This window comes from Staurois parvus, unplaced genomic scaffold (genome assembly GCF_062004578.1).
Source record: "Staurois parvus isolate SC_StPar_1 unplaced genomic scaffold, SC_StPar_1.0 ptg000860l, whole genome shotgun sequence".
Taxonomy (NCBI): domain Eukaryota; kingdom Metazoa; phylum Chordata; class Amphibia; order Anura; family Ranidae; genus Staurois; species Staurois parvus.
In genome coordinates, this window is record NW_028318656.1 from 3,177,652 (window position 1) to 3,195,987 (window position 18,336).

At 49.9% G+C, this 18,336-nt stretch overlaps 1 long non-coding RNA gene across 1 annotated transcript; it reads right to left on the reverse strand.

The window, feature by feature from the left end:
• Positions 1-11,143: 11,143 nt before the first annotated feature.
• LOC149443321 (uncharacterized) lies at positions 11,144-18,147 on the reverse strand. The gene is made up of 3 exons (XR_016306677.1): positions 18,094-18,147; positions 15,220-15,269; positions 11,144-11,201 (listed from the first exon to the last, which is right to left on the reverse strand). It is a non-coding gene; the product is annotated as an uncharacterized LOC149443321 (long non-coding RNA).
• Positions 18,148-18,336: the final 189 nt, after the last annotated feature.

Consider the following 18,336-nt stretch of genomic DNA (forward strand, 5'->3'; position numbering starts at 1 on the left):
CAGAATTGTTACTTAGGGCCACAGAAACGTTACTTAGGGCCACAGAAACGTTACTTAGGGCCACAGAATCGTTACTTAGGGCCACAGAAACGTTACTTAGGGCCACAGAAACGTTACTTAGGGCCACAGAATTGTTACTTAGGGACAGACACAGAATTGTTACTGAGGGACACAGAATTGTTACTGAGGGCCACAGAACCGTTACTTAGGGCCACAGAATCGTTACTTAGGGCCACAGAAACGTTACTTAGGGTCACAGAATTGTTACTTAGGGACAGACACAGAATTGTTACTGAGGGACACAGAATTGTTACTGAGGGCCACAGAACCGTTACTTAGGGCCACAGAACCGTTACTTAGGGCCACAGAAACGTTACTTAGGGACACAAAATTGTTACTCAGGGACAGACACAGAATTGTTACTGAGGGACACAGAATTGTTACTGAGGGACACAGAACCGTTACTTAGGGCCACAGAAACGTTACTTAGGGCCACAGAATTGTTACTTAGGGACAGACACAGAATTGTTACTGAGGGACACAGAATTGTTACTGAGGGCCACAGAACCGTTACTTAGGGCCACAGAAACGTTACTTAGGGACACAGAATTGTTACTCAGGGACAGACACAGAATTGTTACTGAGGGACACAGAATTGTTACTGAGGGACACAGAACCGTTACTTAGGGCCACAGAAACGTTACTTAGGGCCACAGAAATGTTACTTAGGGCCACAGAAACGTTACTTGGGGCTACAGAAACGTTACTTAGGGCCACAGAATCGTTACTTAGGGCCACAGAAACGTTACTTAGGGACACAGAATTGTTACTCAGGGACAGACACAGAATTGTTACTTAGGGACACAGAATTGTTACTCAGGGACAGACACAGAATTGTTACTGAGGGATACAGAATTGTTACTGAGGGCCACAGAACCGTTACTTAGGGCCACAGAAACGTTACTTAGGGACACAGAATTGTTACTCAGGGACAGACACAGAATTGTTACTGAGGGATACAGAATTGTTACTGAGGGACACAGAACCGTTACTTAGGGCCACAGAAACGTTACTTAGGGCCACAGAAACGTTACTTAGGGCTACAGAAACGTTACTTAGGGCCACAGAAACGTTACTTAGGGCCACAGAATTGTTACTTAGGGACAGACACAGAATTGTTACTCAGGGACAGACACAGAATTGTTACTAAGGGACACAGAATTGTTACTGAGGGACACAGAACCGTTACTTAGGGCCACAGAAACGTTACTTAGGGCCACAGAAACGTTACTTAGGGACACAGAATTGTTACTCAGGGACAGACACAGAATTGTTACTCAGGGACAGACACAGAATTGTTACTGAGGGACACAGAATTGTTACTGAGGGACACAGAATTGTTACTGAGGGACACAGAATTGTTACTCAGGGACACAGAATTGTTACTCAGGGACAGACACAGAATTGTTACTCAGGGACACAGAATTGTTACTCAGGGACACAGAATCGTTGAATTAAAGAGTATGTCAGACAACATGCAGAGGAGTGGCAGAGGAGGCAATGTTTTAGGAGCGAGCAGACGTGGCAGCAGAGGAAGGGGTCGAGGCAGCACTAGTCGCAGCCAGAGGCCAGTGCTCCCGGTGTCATCCAGCGGTCGTGTCTCCACCGACAACCCTGCCGTCATCGATTGGTTGGCTCGGTCGTCTTCCTCTTCCCAGGTCACCTCTGACACCTACAGCCAATGGTCGGTGGGTACGTCAGACACAACCGTTAGTTGGCATGGCCCGGGAGCAAGCCCACTGAAATCACGTGTCCTCTACCTGCCCCTGTCCTTTGGTGTTCCCTCACCAAGCGAAGTATCGCATGCTGTGGGCTCAGCCCCACTGTACAGTGAGGAAGAGCTAACAGAGGGCGGTCAGGAACGGGGGGAGACATCCGCCTCTTCAGCAGCCAGGCGAAGAAGTAGTGGCGAGGAGAGTGGCTCGGTAGCCGGTCTAGAGACAGGTCTGTCTCCTGACCCACACGCAGCCGAGGGGGCTAGTAGTGAGGCGGAGACCCTAATTGATGATGATGAGGCTGATCGCACTTGGCAGCCTCGTCGTCATCAGGCTATTGCTTCCGCATCATCAGGAGAAGAGGGTGGCAGCTTGGCAGCGAGCAAAACAGTCGGTGGGTTGCCCAGGAGGCAGCAGGGTCGCAGCAGTGTCAGTGGAGGCAAACAGCCACGGAGTAGAGCACCAGCTCCACTGCAGCCTACCACCACGGCCAGTAGTGGTGCCGGTGTGCACGGAGGAAGTAGCAGTCAGCCAGTGAGGAGTATCGGGGGCAAAGTTTCCTACTCGGCGGTGTGGCAATTTTTTTCGTCAAGCCGCCCGAGGAAGTAAACGTAGCCATATGTCGACTATGTGGCCAGAAAGTCAAGCGTGGCCAGGGGGCCCATGTTAGGACTACAGCGTTGCATCAGCATATGCAGCGTCGCCATTTGGTGGCCTGGGAAAACCGTGATAAAGATACGGCGGTTCTGCCTGCCCCAGCCCCCGCTCCATCACCCGCTCCGTTACTTGCTCCGTCACCCGACGTCAATCGCCCTCTATCAGCCAGTCAAGGCTCCAACACCTCTGCTGAGGGGAGTTGTCTCTCTTTGCCATCTTCCACTCGTTCAGATGCTCCTTCTCCTGCTACTCCTCTTCACGGATTCCGTCAGCAGTCTTTCTTGGAATCCGTTTCCAAGAGACAACAGTTTGCGAGCACGCACCCGACGGTGCAAAAGCTGAACGTCCTCCTGTCCAAGTTGCTGGTGCTGCAGTCCCTCCCTTTCAGAGTGGTGGACTCAGCACCTTTCCGAAAATGATGGCTTGTGCCGCGCCGCGGTGGAGAGTTCCAAGCCGTCATTTCTTCGCCAAAAAGGCAGTGCCAGCCCTGCATTCACATGTAGAAGAGATGGTGGGCCAGTCTTTGAGCATGTCGGTCTCTGCCAAAGTGCACGGCAGCGCCGACGTGTGGAGCTGTAACTACGGTCAGGGACAGTACATGTCATTTACGGCCCACTGGGTGAATGTGGTGCCGGCACAGCCGCACCAGCAACTTGGACAGGTCACGCCGCTTTTGCCTCCACGTTTGCACGTCCTTGGTCCAGCAAAGATGTCCACCTCTACCACCTCTTCTTCCGCCGTGTCCTCAGCCGCCACCCCCGTGCCAAGTCCCATTACCCGACCGGCATATCACATGTGCAGGGCGCAACGGTGTCACGCTGTGCTGCACCTGGTATGCCTTGGCGAACGTAGTCACACAGGGGAGGAACTTCTGAGTGTAATGAACAGAGAAATCGACAGATGGCTGTCTCCGCGCAAACTGAAAATCGGAACCATGTTGACCGACAACGGAAAGAACATGGTGTCTGCTCTGCGTCAAGGAAGGTTGTGCCATGCGCCATGCATGGTTCACGTGTTCAATCTGGTTGTCAAGCGGTTCCTAAAATCCACCATCCCACTGCAAGACATCCTTAAAATGTCACGTAAACTTTGCATGCATTACAGCCATTCCTACACCGCAAAGCACACCCTCCTTGAGCTGCAGCGGCAGAACGGAATTCCACAGCATTGCCTGATCTGCGACGTTGCAACAAGGTGGAATTTAACCCTACATATGTTAGACCGCCTTTACGAGCAGCGAAAGGCCATCACCGATTTCCTGATGTTACAAGCGGATAAAGGTACTCCCCTGTGTAACTTCGATGTCAGCCATTGGCAGCTCATGCGTGACACCTGCCGCTTGCTCAGGCCCTTTGAGGAGGCCACGCTTTGTGAGTCGGCAGGACTATGGGATGAACGACGTCATTCCTCTGTTGCACGTCCTGGAACAAATGCTGTTAACAATGGCTGGTCAGGGTGCGGTAGACGTGGCGCACAGATCTCAACGCCACATGACCCCTGTGGGGGCAGGACAGGAAGAAGAGGAGGAGGTAGAGGAGGACATTTGTGCTCAGGAATTATTGAGTGAAATGGGTGGTTTTTCCACTCAGCGGACAGGAGTGGAGGAGCAGGAGCATCTGGTAGAGGAGGAGGAGGAGGAGACAGAGGACCCAGACGCACCGTGGCAGTATGCTGTGGAGATGGAGGCAGGGAGTCCCTCGCATTCCTTGGCACAAATGGCCCATAGCATGCTCGGTTGCTTGCGTAGCGACAGCCGAATAATAACCATCAGACAGAGGGATGACTTTTGGCTGTCCACCTTGTTGGACCCTCGCTACCGTTCAAAAATGGTGGCCTTTTTCACACCTGCTGAGAGGGAGGCCAAAATAACGTACTATAAAAACCACCTATGTAGTCAGTTGGTCTCTGCCTTTGTGCGCCAACGTCCATCCTCAGACACTGTGGGCCCTGTGCGCTCGCGTTCCGCTGCCATGGCAGCAGGGGAGGGGTGGGGTGGTAGGAGCAGTGGCAGCTCCACCAGCAGCGGCTGCCTCAGTCTGCAGTCGATGATGAGTAGCTTTCTTCACCAGCGCAGTGAGGAAACTACTAACCAGCCGCAGCAGCAGCAGCATCAGGTGGACCTGGAGCAGGACCTCAAACAACAGGCTTGGGCCTACTTGGACAGCACCCTGCCAACCGAGGTAGACAATCCCCTTGACTACTGGGCAACGAAACTTGACCTTTGGCCCCAACTAGCTGAATTTGCCCTTGAAAAGCTGTCATGCCCGGCCAGTAGCGTGGCATCTGAGCGCGTGTTTAGTGAGGCAGGAGGTATTGTAACTCCGCGGAGGACACGACTGTCCACCCAAAGTGTGGAGAGACTCACATTTGTGAAAATGAATCAGGCGTGGATTAGTCTGGATTTCAAACCACCAGTTCCTGACACAACTGACTAAATCCGCCATGAATCATGCCCCAAACATGTGCCACTTTCAGGTCTCCTCACACTGCTGGTGTGTTCCATTTTTTGTCATAGGGTGCTGGCAGATTACGGGCCTCCCATAGCTGCTGCCAGGCCCCTAATCTGCCATGGGCCCCTGTACCGCCTCCTCATGCTGGTGCCAGGTCCACAGTGTCTCATGCCATGTGCCACTTTCAGGTCTCCTCACACTGCTGGTGTGTTCCATTTTTTGTCATAGGGTGCTGGCAGATTACGGGCCTCCCATAGCTGCTGCCAGGCCCCTAATCTGCCATGGGCCCCTGTACCGCCTCCTCATGCTGCTGCCAGGTCCACAGTGTCTCATGGGTCCCTGTACGGCCTCCCATTGCTGCTGTCTCCATCGCCACACTCTGCCATGTGCCACTTTCAGGTCTCCTCACACACTGCTGGTGTGTTCCATTTTTTGTCATAGGGTGCTGGCAGATTACGGGCCTCCCATAGCTGCTGCCAGGCCCCTAATCTGCCATGGGCCCCTGTACCGCCTCCTCATGCTGCTGCCAGGTCCACAGTGTCTCATGGGTCCCTGTACGGCCTCCCATTGCTGCTGTCTCTATCGCCACACTCTGCCATGTGCCACTTTCAGGTCTCCTCACACTGCTGGTGTGTTCCATTTTTTGTCATAGGGTGCTGGCAGATTACGGGCCTCCCATAGCTGCTGCCAGGCCCCTAATCTGCCATGGGCCCCTGTACCGCCTCCTCATGCTGCTGCCAGGTCCAGAGTCTCTCATGGGTCCCTGTACGGCCTCCCATTGCTGCTGTCTCCATCGCCACACTCTGCCATGTTCCACTTTCAGGTCTCCTCACACACTGCTGGTGTGTTCCATTTTTTGTCATAGGGTGCTGGCAGATTACGGGCCTCCCATAGCTGCTGCCAGGCCCCTAATCTGCCATGGGCCCCTGTACCGCCTCCTCATGTTGCTGCCAGGTCCACAGTGTGTCATGCCATGTGCCACTTTCAGGTCTCCTCACACTGCTGCTGTGTTCCATTTTGTCATAGAGTGCTGGCAGATTACGGGCGTCTCCCATTGCTGCTGCCAGGCCTGTAATCTGCCATGGGCCCCTGTACCGCCTCCTCACGCTGCTGCCAGGTCCACAGTGTCTCATGGGTCCCTGTACGGCCTCCCATTGCTGCTGTCTCCATCGCCACACTCTGCCATGTGCCACTTTCAGGTCTCCTCACACTGCTGCTGGGTTCCATTTTGTCATAGGATGCTGGCAGATTACGGGCCTCACATTGCTGCGGCCAGGCCCCTAATCTGCCATGGGCCCCTGTACTGCCTCCTCACGCTGCTGCCAGGTCCACAGTGTGTCATGGGTCCCTGTACGGCCTCCCATTGCTGCTGTCTCCATCGCCACACTCTGCCATGTGCCACTTTCAGGTCTCCTCACACTGCTGCTGGGTTCCATTTTGTCATAGGATGCTGGCAGATTACGGGCCTCACATTGCTGCGGCCAGGCCCCTAATCTGCCATGGGCCCCTGTACCGCCTCCTCATGCTGCTGCCAGGTCCATAGTGTGTCATGGGTCCCTGTACGGCCTCCCATTGCTGCTGTCTCCATCGCCACACTCTGCCATGTGCCACTTTCAGGTCTCCTCACACTGCTGCTGGGTTCCATTTTGTCATAGGATGCTGGCAGATTACGGGCCTCCCATTGCTGCAGCCAGGCCCCTAATCTGCCATGGGCCCCTGTACCGCCTCCTCACGCTGCTGCCAGGTCCACAGTGTCTCATGGGTCCCTGTACCGCCTCCCATTGCTGCTGTCTCCATCGTCACACTCTGCCATGTGCCACTTTCAGGTCTCCTCACACTGCTTCTGGGTTCCATTTTGTCATAGGTTGCTGGCAGATTACGGGCGTCTCCCATTGCTGCTGCCAGGCCCCTAATCTGCCATGGGCCCCTGTACCGCCTCCTCATGCTGCTGCCAGGTCCACAGTGTGTCATGCCATGTGCCACTTTCAGGTCTCCTCACACTGCTGGTGTGTTCCATTTTGTCATAGAGTGCTGGCAGATTACGGGCCTCCCATTGCTGCTGCCAGGCCCCTAATCTGCCATGGGCCCCTGTACCGCCTCCTCATGCTGCTGCCAGGTCCACAGTGTGTCATGCCATGTGCCACTTTCAGGTCTCCTCACACTGCTGCTGTGTTCCATTTTGTGATAGGATGCTGGCAGATTACGGGCCTCCCATTGCTGCGGCCAGGCCCCTAATCTGCCATGGGCCCCTGTACCGCCTCCTCACGCTGCTGCCAGGTCCACAGTGTGTCATGGGTCCCTGTACCGCCTCCCATTGCTGCTGTCTCCATTGCCACACTCTGCCATGTGCCACTTTCAGGTCTCCTCACACTGCTGGTGTGTTCCTTTTTTTGTCATAGGGTGCTGGCAGATTACGGGCCTCCCATTGCTGCTGCCAGGCCTGTAATCTGCCATGGGCCCCTGTACCGCCTCTTCATGCTGCTGCCAGGTCCAGAGTGTCTCATGGGTCCCTGTACGGCCTCCCATTGCTGCTGTCTCCATCGCCACACTCTGCCATGTGCCACTTTCAGGTCTCCTCACACTGCTGGTGTGTTCCATTTTTTGTCATAGGGTGCTGGCAGATTACGGGCCTCACATTGCTGCGGCCAGGCCCCTAATCTGCCATGGGCCCCTGTACCGACTCCTCATGCTGTGACGTTGCAACAAGGTGGAATTCAACCCTACACATGTTAGACCGCCTTTACGAACAGCGAAAGGCCATCACCGATTTCCTGATGTTACAAGCGGATAAAGGTACTCCCCTGTGTAACTTAGATGTCAGCCATTGGCAGCTCATGCGTGACACCTGCCGCTTGCTCAGGCCCTTTGAGGAGGCCACGCTATTCGTGAGTTGGCAGGACTATGGGATGAACGACGTCATTCCTCTGTTGCACGTCCTGGAACAAATGCTGTTAACAATGGCTGGTCAGGGTGCGGTAGACGTGGCGCACAGATCTCAATGCCACATGACCCCTGTGGGGGCAGGACAGGAAGAAGAGGAGGAGGTAGAGGAGGACATTGGTGCTCAGGAATTATTGAGTGAAATGGGTGGTTTTTCCACTCAGCGGACAGGAGTGGAGGAGCAGGAGCATCTGGTAGAGCAGGAGGAGGAGGAGACAGAGGACCCAGACGCACCGTGGCAGTATGCTGTGGAGATGGAGGCAGGGAGTCCCTCGCATTCCTTGGCACAAATGGCCCATAGCATGCTCGGTTGCTTGCGTAGCGACAGCCGAATAATAACCATCAGACAGAGGGATGACTTTTGGCTGTCCACCTTGTTGGACCCTCGCTACCGTTCAAAAATGGTGGCCTTTTTCACACCTGCTGAGAGGGAGGCCAAAATAAAGTACTATAAAAACCACCTATGTAGTCAGTTGGTCTCTGCCTTTGTGCGCCAACGTCCATCCTCAGACACTGTGGACCCTGTGCGCTCGCGTTCCGCTGCCATGGCAGCAGGGGAGGGGTGGGGTGGTAGGAGCAGTGGCAGCTCCACCAGCAGCGGCTGCCTCAGTCTGCAGTCGATGATGAGTAGCTTTCTTCACCAGCACAGTGAGGAAACTACTAACCAGCCGCAGCAGCAGCAGCAGCATCAGGTGGACCTGGAGCAGGACCTCAAACAACAGGCTTGGGCCTACTTGGACAGCACCCTGCCAACCGAGGTAGACAATCCCCTTGACTACTGGGCAACGAAACTTGACCTTTGACCCCAACTAGCTGAATTTGCCCTTGAAAGGCTGTCATGCCCGGCCAGTAGCGTGGCATCGGAGCACGTGTTTAGTGCGGCAGGAGGTATTGTAACTCCGCGGAGGACACGACTGTCCACCCAAAGTGTGGAGAGACTCACGTTTGTGAAAATGAATCAGGCGTGGATTAGTCTGGATTTCAAACCACCAGTTCCTGACACAACTGACTAAATCCACCATGAATCATGCCCCAAACATGTGCCACTTTTAGGTCTCCTCACACTGCTGGTGGGCTCCATTTTGTCATAGGGTGCTGGCAGATTACGGGCCTCCCATTGCTGCTGCCAGGCCCCTAATCTGCCATGGGCCCCTGTACCGCCTCCTCACGCTGCTGCCAGGTCCACAGTGTGTCATGGGTCCCTGTACGGCCTCCCATTGCTGCTGTCTCCATCGCCACACTCTGCCATGTGCCACTTTCAGGTCTCCTCACACTGCTGCTGGGTTCCATTTTGTCATAGGGTGCTGGCAGATTACGGGCCTCCCATTGCTGCGGCCAGGCCCCTAATCTGCCATGGGCCCCCGTACTGCCTCCTCACGCTGCTGCCAGGTCCACAGTGTGTCATGGGTCCCTGTACGGCCTCCCATTGCTGCTGTCTCCATCGCCACACTCTGCCATGTGCCACTTTCAGGTGTCCTCACACTGCTGCTGGGTTCAATTTTGTCATAGGGTGCTGGCAGATTACGGGCCTCCCATTGCTGCTGCCAGGCCCCTAATCTGCCATGGGCCCCCGTACCGCCTCCTCACGCTGCTGCCAGGTCCACAGTGTGTCATGGGTCCCTGTACGGCCTCCCATTGCTGCTGTCTCCATCGCCACACTCTGCCATGTGCCACTTTCAGGTCTCCTCACACTGCTGGTAGGTTCCATTTTGTCATAGGGTGCTGTATGGCCTCCCATTGCTGCTGCCTCCACCGCCACACTGTGGCTCCACACTCTGGTTTTGGCCCCGTGACTGCCCAAATGAGTGAATTGTGCGGTGATTCTAAGATCGATGGCACTCATCTGCATGTCATACTGACTGACAGTATTATTTCTCTTCCCCAGCAGACTCCAAGGGCATTTAAATTAAAGGTACAGTGTTCTGCACTAATATAAAGGCTCTCTGAAGCCTAGAAACACCCTTTTATAAGTTAAATTCGCAGCGAATATATTCGACTCGAATCGATTTTTTTCACGAATTCGCCGAATCAGTCGAATCGAATTTTTGAATACTTCGCTCATCTCTAATCTCTATGCTGATGACACACAAATCTATCTTTCTACTCCTCACCTCACCCCTTCAGTCTCCTCTCGCATTACTAACCTACTAAGTGACATATCGGCATGGATGTCACTCCACTTCCTCAAACTCAATCTTTCCAATACTGAGCTCTTAGTATTCCTCCCAGCCTGTGCCCCCTCCCCTGACTTCTCCATCAAGATCAATAATACAATCATCAGTCCCTCCCCTCATGCCAGGGTACTAGGTGTAATCCTAGACTCCCATCTGTCCTTTCAGCCCCAAATCCAATCACTGTCCATATCTTGTAGACTTCACCTCCACAACATCTCCAAGATACATCCGTTCCTAACCTCGGAAACCACTAAGCAACTTATTCACTCCCTGGTTATATCTCGCCTTGACTATTGTAACTCCCTCCTCATTAGCCTACCTCATCGCAGGCTATCCCCTCTTCAGTCTATCATGAATGCTGCTGCTAGACTCATCCACCTTACTAACCGTTCTGTATCAGCCAGCCCTCTCTGCCGATCCCTCCACTGGCCTCCATTCAGTGTCCTCCATCCCTCTCTGCCATTCCCTCCACTGGCCTCCATTCAGTGTCCTCCACCCCTCTCTGCTGATCCCTCCACTGGCTTCCCATTGCCCAACAGATAAAATTCAAAACATTAACAATAACATATAAAGCCATTTATAACACTGCCTCAAATTACATCTCCAGTCTTGTCTCCAAATATCACCCAAACCATACTCTCCGCTCCTCGCACAACCTCCTGCTCTCTAGCTCCCTTGTCTCCTCCTCCCATGCTCATCTCCAGAACTTCTCCAGAGCTTCCCCCATCCTCTGGAACTCTCTACCCCAATTTATCAGACTATCGCCTACTCTGCTCACGTTTAGGCGATCTCTGAAAACCTCTCTCTTCAGGGAAGCCTATCCCGCCTTCACCTAATAATGGAATCTTCTACTCCTCCTATCAGTCCATCCCCCACAGTTATTACCTTTTGTACCACTAGCCCCTCCCTCTTAGATTGTAAGCTCCAAGGAGCAGGGCCCTCCTATCCCTCTTGTATTGAACTGTATTGTTGCTGTATTGTCTCCCGCAGTATTGTAAAGTGCTGAGCAAACTGTTGGCGCTATATAAATCTTGTATAACAATAATAATAACAATAATAAATACGTACAAAGTAAATTGCTGCACAGTGTTTATTTTACATTAGCGTGTTTTTGAAGTGCAATAAAGATTCTACACAATTTTCTCACCTGCTACTATACGTAGTTTTACGGTTAGAAGGGGCATTACCTTAACAGCCGTTGCCACCTGTAGAACACATATAATTACTCCAGTCATTCCTGTTTTGTTAACAAAAGATCATCTCTTCTAGGAAAATGATAAAAACAGCATAAAGTAACAGTCTTTATTATGGAGAAACTGCTGAGTGTTTTACCATTTTCTAGATTGGATTGGACCATGTCTGGGTTGGAAGGTTTGCCCTCATTATCACTGCCTGAACAGTCTCAGTGTCGTAATGAGAAAATCTGCAGTGTCTGCATCCCTTTAGATGTGAATAGCCTTAAACCGCATCTCACCAAATGTGAAACGCGTAGGAGGGGCCTGAAGTGACCGTAAATATCGCAGTGCAGACTTCTGGGAAAGACAGTGAGCCAATCACACAAGCAGGAAACGATATATCCGAGGACATACTATACATTCATAGAGTATAGAATGCATCCAGCTTACCATACAGCAAAGAAGTTTAATCTGCATTTATTGCAACTGTTTTAGATGACTATACCTGGCTGTTGAGCCAATGGAAAGGTCGTTCCTAAAGCAGTCAGTTACAAAATGGCTTAAATCTGACCTTATCACATACCTGGTGATGGAGGCCAATGGAGAGAGGGCTTCCCTTGCAGATAAGTTCCAGAATCCCCTGAGAGTGGGACAGCGGGAGTCAGGCCCAAAGTTCCACATGTCGCCTGTAGGAGTGCTGGTTGGTGGTCCACTCAGAAGTACAGCTGGTGCACGGAGATAGGTCTGCAGAGAGAAGGCGCCTGTGCGTGGTATGTAAGCCCTTCCGGGATTTGATGTTTACTGGGTAGTCGGTTCAAGCCAAGGTCAGGTACCAGGTGGGAATCAGAGCAGACGTAGTCAGATGGGATAGCCGAGGTCATACACAGAGGAGCGAGAGAGTATCCGTAAGCCAAGGTGAGGTCAGATCAGGGGTAAAGCAGAGTAGAAAGGTCCAGGAGCAAGCCGAGTCGGTAACAGGAAATCACAGGTCAGAATCACAGGAAACAGGAACAGGGCATGGGGAGCTAGAGATCATCCAGCAACTTGAGGAAGTCTGGCACCAAACTGAGGCTGATGTGTACTTCTGCGGCCATGCAGAGTACTGGCAGAAATGCCAGATCTTCCAGAACTGCTGTGGACAGGACCCTGACAGACCGCCAGCCTGCTATTCAGTCTTGCCCAGTTGTAACGGCTGTGAGCTTCACCCAATGTGCACTAGAAGTTGCATCAAGTCGGACAAAGCCCACCTCATTTCCTGGGTGGAGGATATCCAGCATCATCAAGCTCATTCCTCTACAGCCTGAGGCTCCATTCACAGCTGATCATCACGTTTTTAATGTTTTTTTTTTTTTTTTTTTTTTGGGGGGGTGGCGTTTTGTCTCATGTTTGTATGCACGTTTTTGCATGTTTTTATACAAAGTGTTTAACTTTGGCATCTTTTTAATAGCCAATAGATAAAAATACCATCCGTTTCATCATTTGTTGCTAGGTTTTTCAGATTGTGATTTCAGCATTACATTCCAATCACGACTATGGAACTGTTGTCCGGTTACTCTACGAACGGTACCCAGGTACCTTTAACCAGCTTTCACTCCAGCCCCATCCATGGAACATATCACTTTTTGGACCATATCATCTGGGGCTCCGGGCTTTCAAATGTTATCCCAGGATTGCTACTGCTCCCTTGGGGTCACCCTAAAATAACTATCATTGTAGCATATGGCTTACTATGTATTATGTGTTCCTATGTGGGCGATGGGCTGTCTGGGGTGGACATTGTCTATGATAATGTGATTAGCTCTTTTTGGATGATTTTCTGTATAAATTCAGTGTGTTTCTCTCATAAAGTAGTTCTTGTTTACTCCAAAAATGGGTGTTGTCTTGTTCTTTTGGGGTAGCTACAACTATAGTCACTTGCCTCGTGTTCCAGAGCTTGGGAAGCAGCTTCTTGGTAGAGATACCTAATCAGGGTGTCAGCAGTCCAGCACAGGCACCAGGAGAATGATCCCCTATTCTGTAGTCCAGAAGAGAATGGAACCTGGAGGCATGATATGCCCATGTAGTATTTAGAACATTTGGATTCTTTTTTTTGTTTAAATCAATTGAGCAATGTGCTAGAGGGAGATAGGTTAGAATTATTGTGACTGTCCTTCCTTGGGTGTCTATGTCACAGCCTGAGAGACATGGGCACTTTCTATAGGATGGCCACGGGCAAGGTCCTCTCAAGTGAGAGAAGAGGACAATGTTATCACAAAGAGACAGCAAGGGACCGATGGTCTCAGGGTGTCACTGCAACGATTGATCAGCAGTCCACCACACCAAGACAAGTAGTTTTAGGGGTCTGGGTAGAGAACTTCACCAGCTAAAGGGAGGAGACTCTCCCGATGGGTTAGATTTGGTGGGGGGAGGTAGGGTTAAAAAACTGTTTTTGCCCAGAGTCGAGTTTTCAGGAGAAATGTGAAGCAATAAGAAAACCCCCAGAATAGGGTTGGAATGTCTAAAGGGAAAGTATAATGTGAGATGTAGACACTTTCTATAGGATGGCCAGTGGTGTGGTCCTCTCAAATGAGAGAAGAGGACAATGTTATCACAAAGAGACGACAAGGTCTCAGGGTGTCACCTCAACTATTAATCAGCACTCTACCACACCGGAACAAGCTGTTTGAGGGAGTCTGGGTAGAGAACTTCACTAGGTAAGGGGAGGACACTCTTCCAATGGATTCTAGTTGGTGGGGGAGGTAGGGTTAAAAAAACAGTTTTTGCCCAGAGTTGAGCTTTCAGGAGAAATGTGAAGCAATAAGAAAACCCCCAGATTAGGTTGGAAAATTTAAAGGGCCCATCCATGGAATATATAGCTTTTTGGATCATGTAATCTGGGGTTCTGGGGCTGTCGAATGGCATTCTGGGATTGTCCTCGCTCCCTTGAAATCACCCCAAAAGAACTATCATTGTAAAATATTGCTTCCTATGTATAATGTATTCCTATGTGGGCACCGGACTGTCTGGGGTGGGCATTGTCTAAGATTATCTGATGGTTTTCTGTATAAATTTAGTGTGTTTCTCAAATAAAGCAGTTCCTCTTGTTTACTCCAAAAACTGGTGTTGTCTAGTTCTTTAGAGGTAGCTACAGCTAGAGTCACTTGCCCCGTATTCTAGGGCTTGGGAAGCAGCTTCCTGGTGGAGATACCCAGTCGGAGTGTCAGGAGTCCATCACAGGCACCAGAAGAAAGACCCCCTACTCTGTAGTCCAGAAGGGAGAGGAACTTGGAGCATCATATGACCATGGAGTATTTGGAACATTTGAATTTTTTTTTATTAATTCCCAATTGGGCAGTGAGCTACAGAGAGATGGGTTTGATTTATTGTGACTGTCCTTCTTTGGGTGTCCATGTCACAGCTGGTGAGACATGGACACTTTCTATTGGATGGCTGGTGTGGTCCTCTCAAATGAGAGAAGAGGACAATGTTATCACAAAGAGACGGCAAGGGACCAATGGTCTCAAGGTGGCACTGTTACGATTGATAAGCAGTTCCCCACACCAAAAACAAGCAGTTTGAGGGGTCTGGGTGGGGAACTTCACCAGGTAAGGGGAGGAGACTCTCCGGATGGGTTAGAGTTGGTGGGGGGAGGTAGGGTTAAAAATTGTTTTTGCCCAGAGTCAAGCTTTCTGTGTGTAGCAATAAGAAAACCCCCAGATTAGGGTTGGAAAATCTAAAGGGAAAGTATAATGTTCTGGGAACAGATTAAATATTTGATGCAGACATTTTATATTTAGGAGAAGGTGCAAAGCTAAAAATGCCAAGTCTTCTGGAGTCTGATTTACTGCTATGCTGTGAAAAGTCTATTCAGCTTTATTAACTGGAGGACTGCACACACTGCCAAATATGTCAGAGAAGCAAGATCCGCACCCCCTTCCCCTTTGCCTGTGTTGAAAGTTTTCTTTCAAGGTTAGTCCATTATGAGCACATTCAGCAGGCTTGTCACAGTTCTCCCACTCCCAGCACCAATTCCCCCCATTAAGAGTAATGCAAAAAGAATGTTACTTACGAGAAATGATTTACTGTACAACTGATCCAAGACATACTGCAAATCAGGAGCTAGGAATGAATGATAATGAAGGATTAATAATGGTTTATGCATTTCATAGAATGTGAACAATAGAGCTCTCTGCCCTCTGCACACCAATCCAGGTACAGTTCACCTTGGTTCAGGAAATGGAGCTTTCTCTACCTGTTCTGCCCCATGTTCATGTATTTTTTTTTTTTTTTTATGGCTTGTATTGAACTGTGTTAGGCTATCATTTTTCTGTTGTATGCTGACATCTAATGGTTGTTATGGGCCACTACAATGTTTTTACTAATGTGATTTTGGTATCTTCCTTGGTCTTCCCCTTATGGTTAGTGCTAGTTTGTTTAGACATAGCAAGACCCTCCCCATTTCTTCCATGGTCCCTCAGTCAGTGTTAGCTATTAACAGAGATGGGGATCAGGAAAGTCATTGTATCTAAAAGAATGGAAAAAAAAATTCCAGTACAGCAATTAGCAGAAAGTAAAATTGTGTTGCATTCAACTTCTGTGTATTATTTAAGAGTTAAGGTGGTTGTAAAAGGGTAAAAAAAACCTTCTGTGTGCAGCAGTGCCCCCCAGCCCCCTCAATACTTACCCGAGCCCCATCAAGATCCAGCAATGTGCACGACAGCCTTGGCTGTCCCAGGTCTCTGCCTCCTCATTGGCTGAGACAGCAAGTGGAGGACATTATCAATCAAAGCCAGTTAGCCAATATGGAGGGAGAGGGGGTGGGGTCAAGCCACAGCTACATGTGTGAATGGACACATAGAGCAGCAGGTGCCCCCATAGTAAGCTGCATGCCATGGTGGCACCCAACAGACAGGAGGAGCCAGGAGCTCCAACTGGGGACCTGAGAAGAGGAGGATTGGGGCTGCTCTGTGAAAAACCACTGCACAGAGCAGGTAAGTATAGCATGTTGGTTATTTTTTAAAAAAAGAGCCTTTAGTATCGCTTTAAGCTGCCTGTGGCTGGTTCCAAGTCCGCAGGTGACCATACTGTCTCGACAGACTGGGTCTAAGAAGGTATGTTGATGCATAAAGTGGCCTAAAAGAAACAAAGAAGCAGCTCCCACTGTAATACTAAGATTCTCTCCACAGCTGTCCCATGCACTAATAATAGTAGATGTTCTCAGTCCATCAAGTTTAAAGCTGAACTCCAAGAATTCAGTTACTTTATTACTATGGGTTAATTCTAACAAGGTGCATGCTACCTCATGGACTTACTGTATTATCAATTACTTACAGCTGACAGTTTTACTGAGCACTGGGAGTACAGCTATTGCTATACTCCTGGCACTCTGACAGGAGAGAAGGCTTTGTATTTTGTGAATGTGTTCTCCTAACAAAAAAGCACTCTGTGATTGGGTAGGAGAAGAGGATGAGTGGGTAGAGCAGCTGCATATGACTTTACAGGTACAGGAGCTGGGACCAGAAGGTCCAGCGACAGAGTGCCACTGGAAGAATAGCTATAGCTGTAATCCCAGAGCTCAATAAAAATGAAAATTAAAAGAGATAAATCCACAAGGTGGCATACACCTCTATAGCTGACTTAAGTCATAGTAATCCGTAGAATTCCTGGAGTTCCGCTTTAATGATGCTGGAGTAACATTCAACCACTGTAGACCAAGGACATCCTGTGAGTTCAGTCAGTCATGAACCCGCCCCTGAGGGATCGACATTAAAGTGCCCTGCATTCATAGTGTAATTATGCACAGATCTCGCTGCGATTTCTCAGGACTAGGGATGGAGTTCATGTCAGCAGCAAACGGCTGCTCTCCGTTCATCAAGTAGGTGAACTAAATGACCAGCTGGACCACCCGCCTGCCAAATCTGCAGCACAGGAAAGTTGTTGCAAATGTGGCAGCTTCCCACTCAGAGCCTATTGGTTGCTACAGTGCCAATGGCTGCCAATGTCCTAACAGTCATTGATGGATCCCAAAATGTATTCAGCTGCCAGCCAGGACATTCCCCAGCCGACAGCAGATTGTACACTATGGGGCCGAGAATGGTGGCTGACATTATTGACTAAATATGGCCATTGTGGGAGGGGTGAAGCCAGAAATGAACTCTAGAGGTATTTCAGAATATAGCTAATGTACCTGAATTTGTCTTTAACTATTCAAGTGTAAACTGCTGCAGCAGTACTAGGAGAGAGAGGGGAACCAATTCTACTTTAAACAGAACAAAAAGTCTAAAAAAAGGGGGTAAACTAGGCTGCCTCCAGTTGGAAGAATAGAGTCCCATTGTTGGTGTCAGTAGGAGGAATAGTGCCCCATTGTTGGTTTTACTGGCAGAAATGTTGCCCTATTATTAATGTCAATTGGATGAATAGTGCTCCAATTGCTGGATAAAGGCAAGCAAAGGGCTGCATCTGGCCCCCCAGGCCACAACAGTTTGGAGACCACTACATTATATGGCTACAAGATTGTGGACACCTGACCATCACACTTATATGAGCCTGTTGGGTATCCCATTCCTAAACCATGGATATTATATTATGTTGGCTCCCCTTCAGCTAAAACAGCCTCCACTCATCTGTGGCTTTTCACAAGGTGTGGTCAGGTTATGATGTTGGATGGAAGACCTGGCTTGGCTGTCCAATTCATTCCAAAGGAGTTCAATAGGGTTGAGGTCATAATTCTGAGCAGAACACCCATGTTCCTCCACACCAGACTCATCAAACCAAATCTTTATGGAGCTGGAACTGGAAACACCTGAACACAATCATTTGGAGGGGTGTTCTTATGTGTGATGGTCATGTTCCACAAACATTTGGCCATATAGTGTACTTTTAATCGACTGATACAAAGTAAATTCAATACCTTATGATCTATTACGTTTTTCACTTGTTTTACCTGCAAGTAGTGGTTGAACTCCGGGCAGAAACCAGTATGGTGCCAGTGTTGCTGAAAAAAAAAAGTATAATGTGAGAGCTAGCAAGAAATACATTCAATACCCTCTTTCAGTGCTGAGCCAAGAAACTTAGGTGACAGTCATATCCGTGACCAGGAGCAATGCCTGAGGTCCCTCACACTTGAGATAAGGGCTATAGCGCAAATTCTGGAGGCCCCCTATAGTCCTGCATATCCAGGTAACAT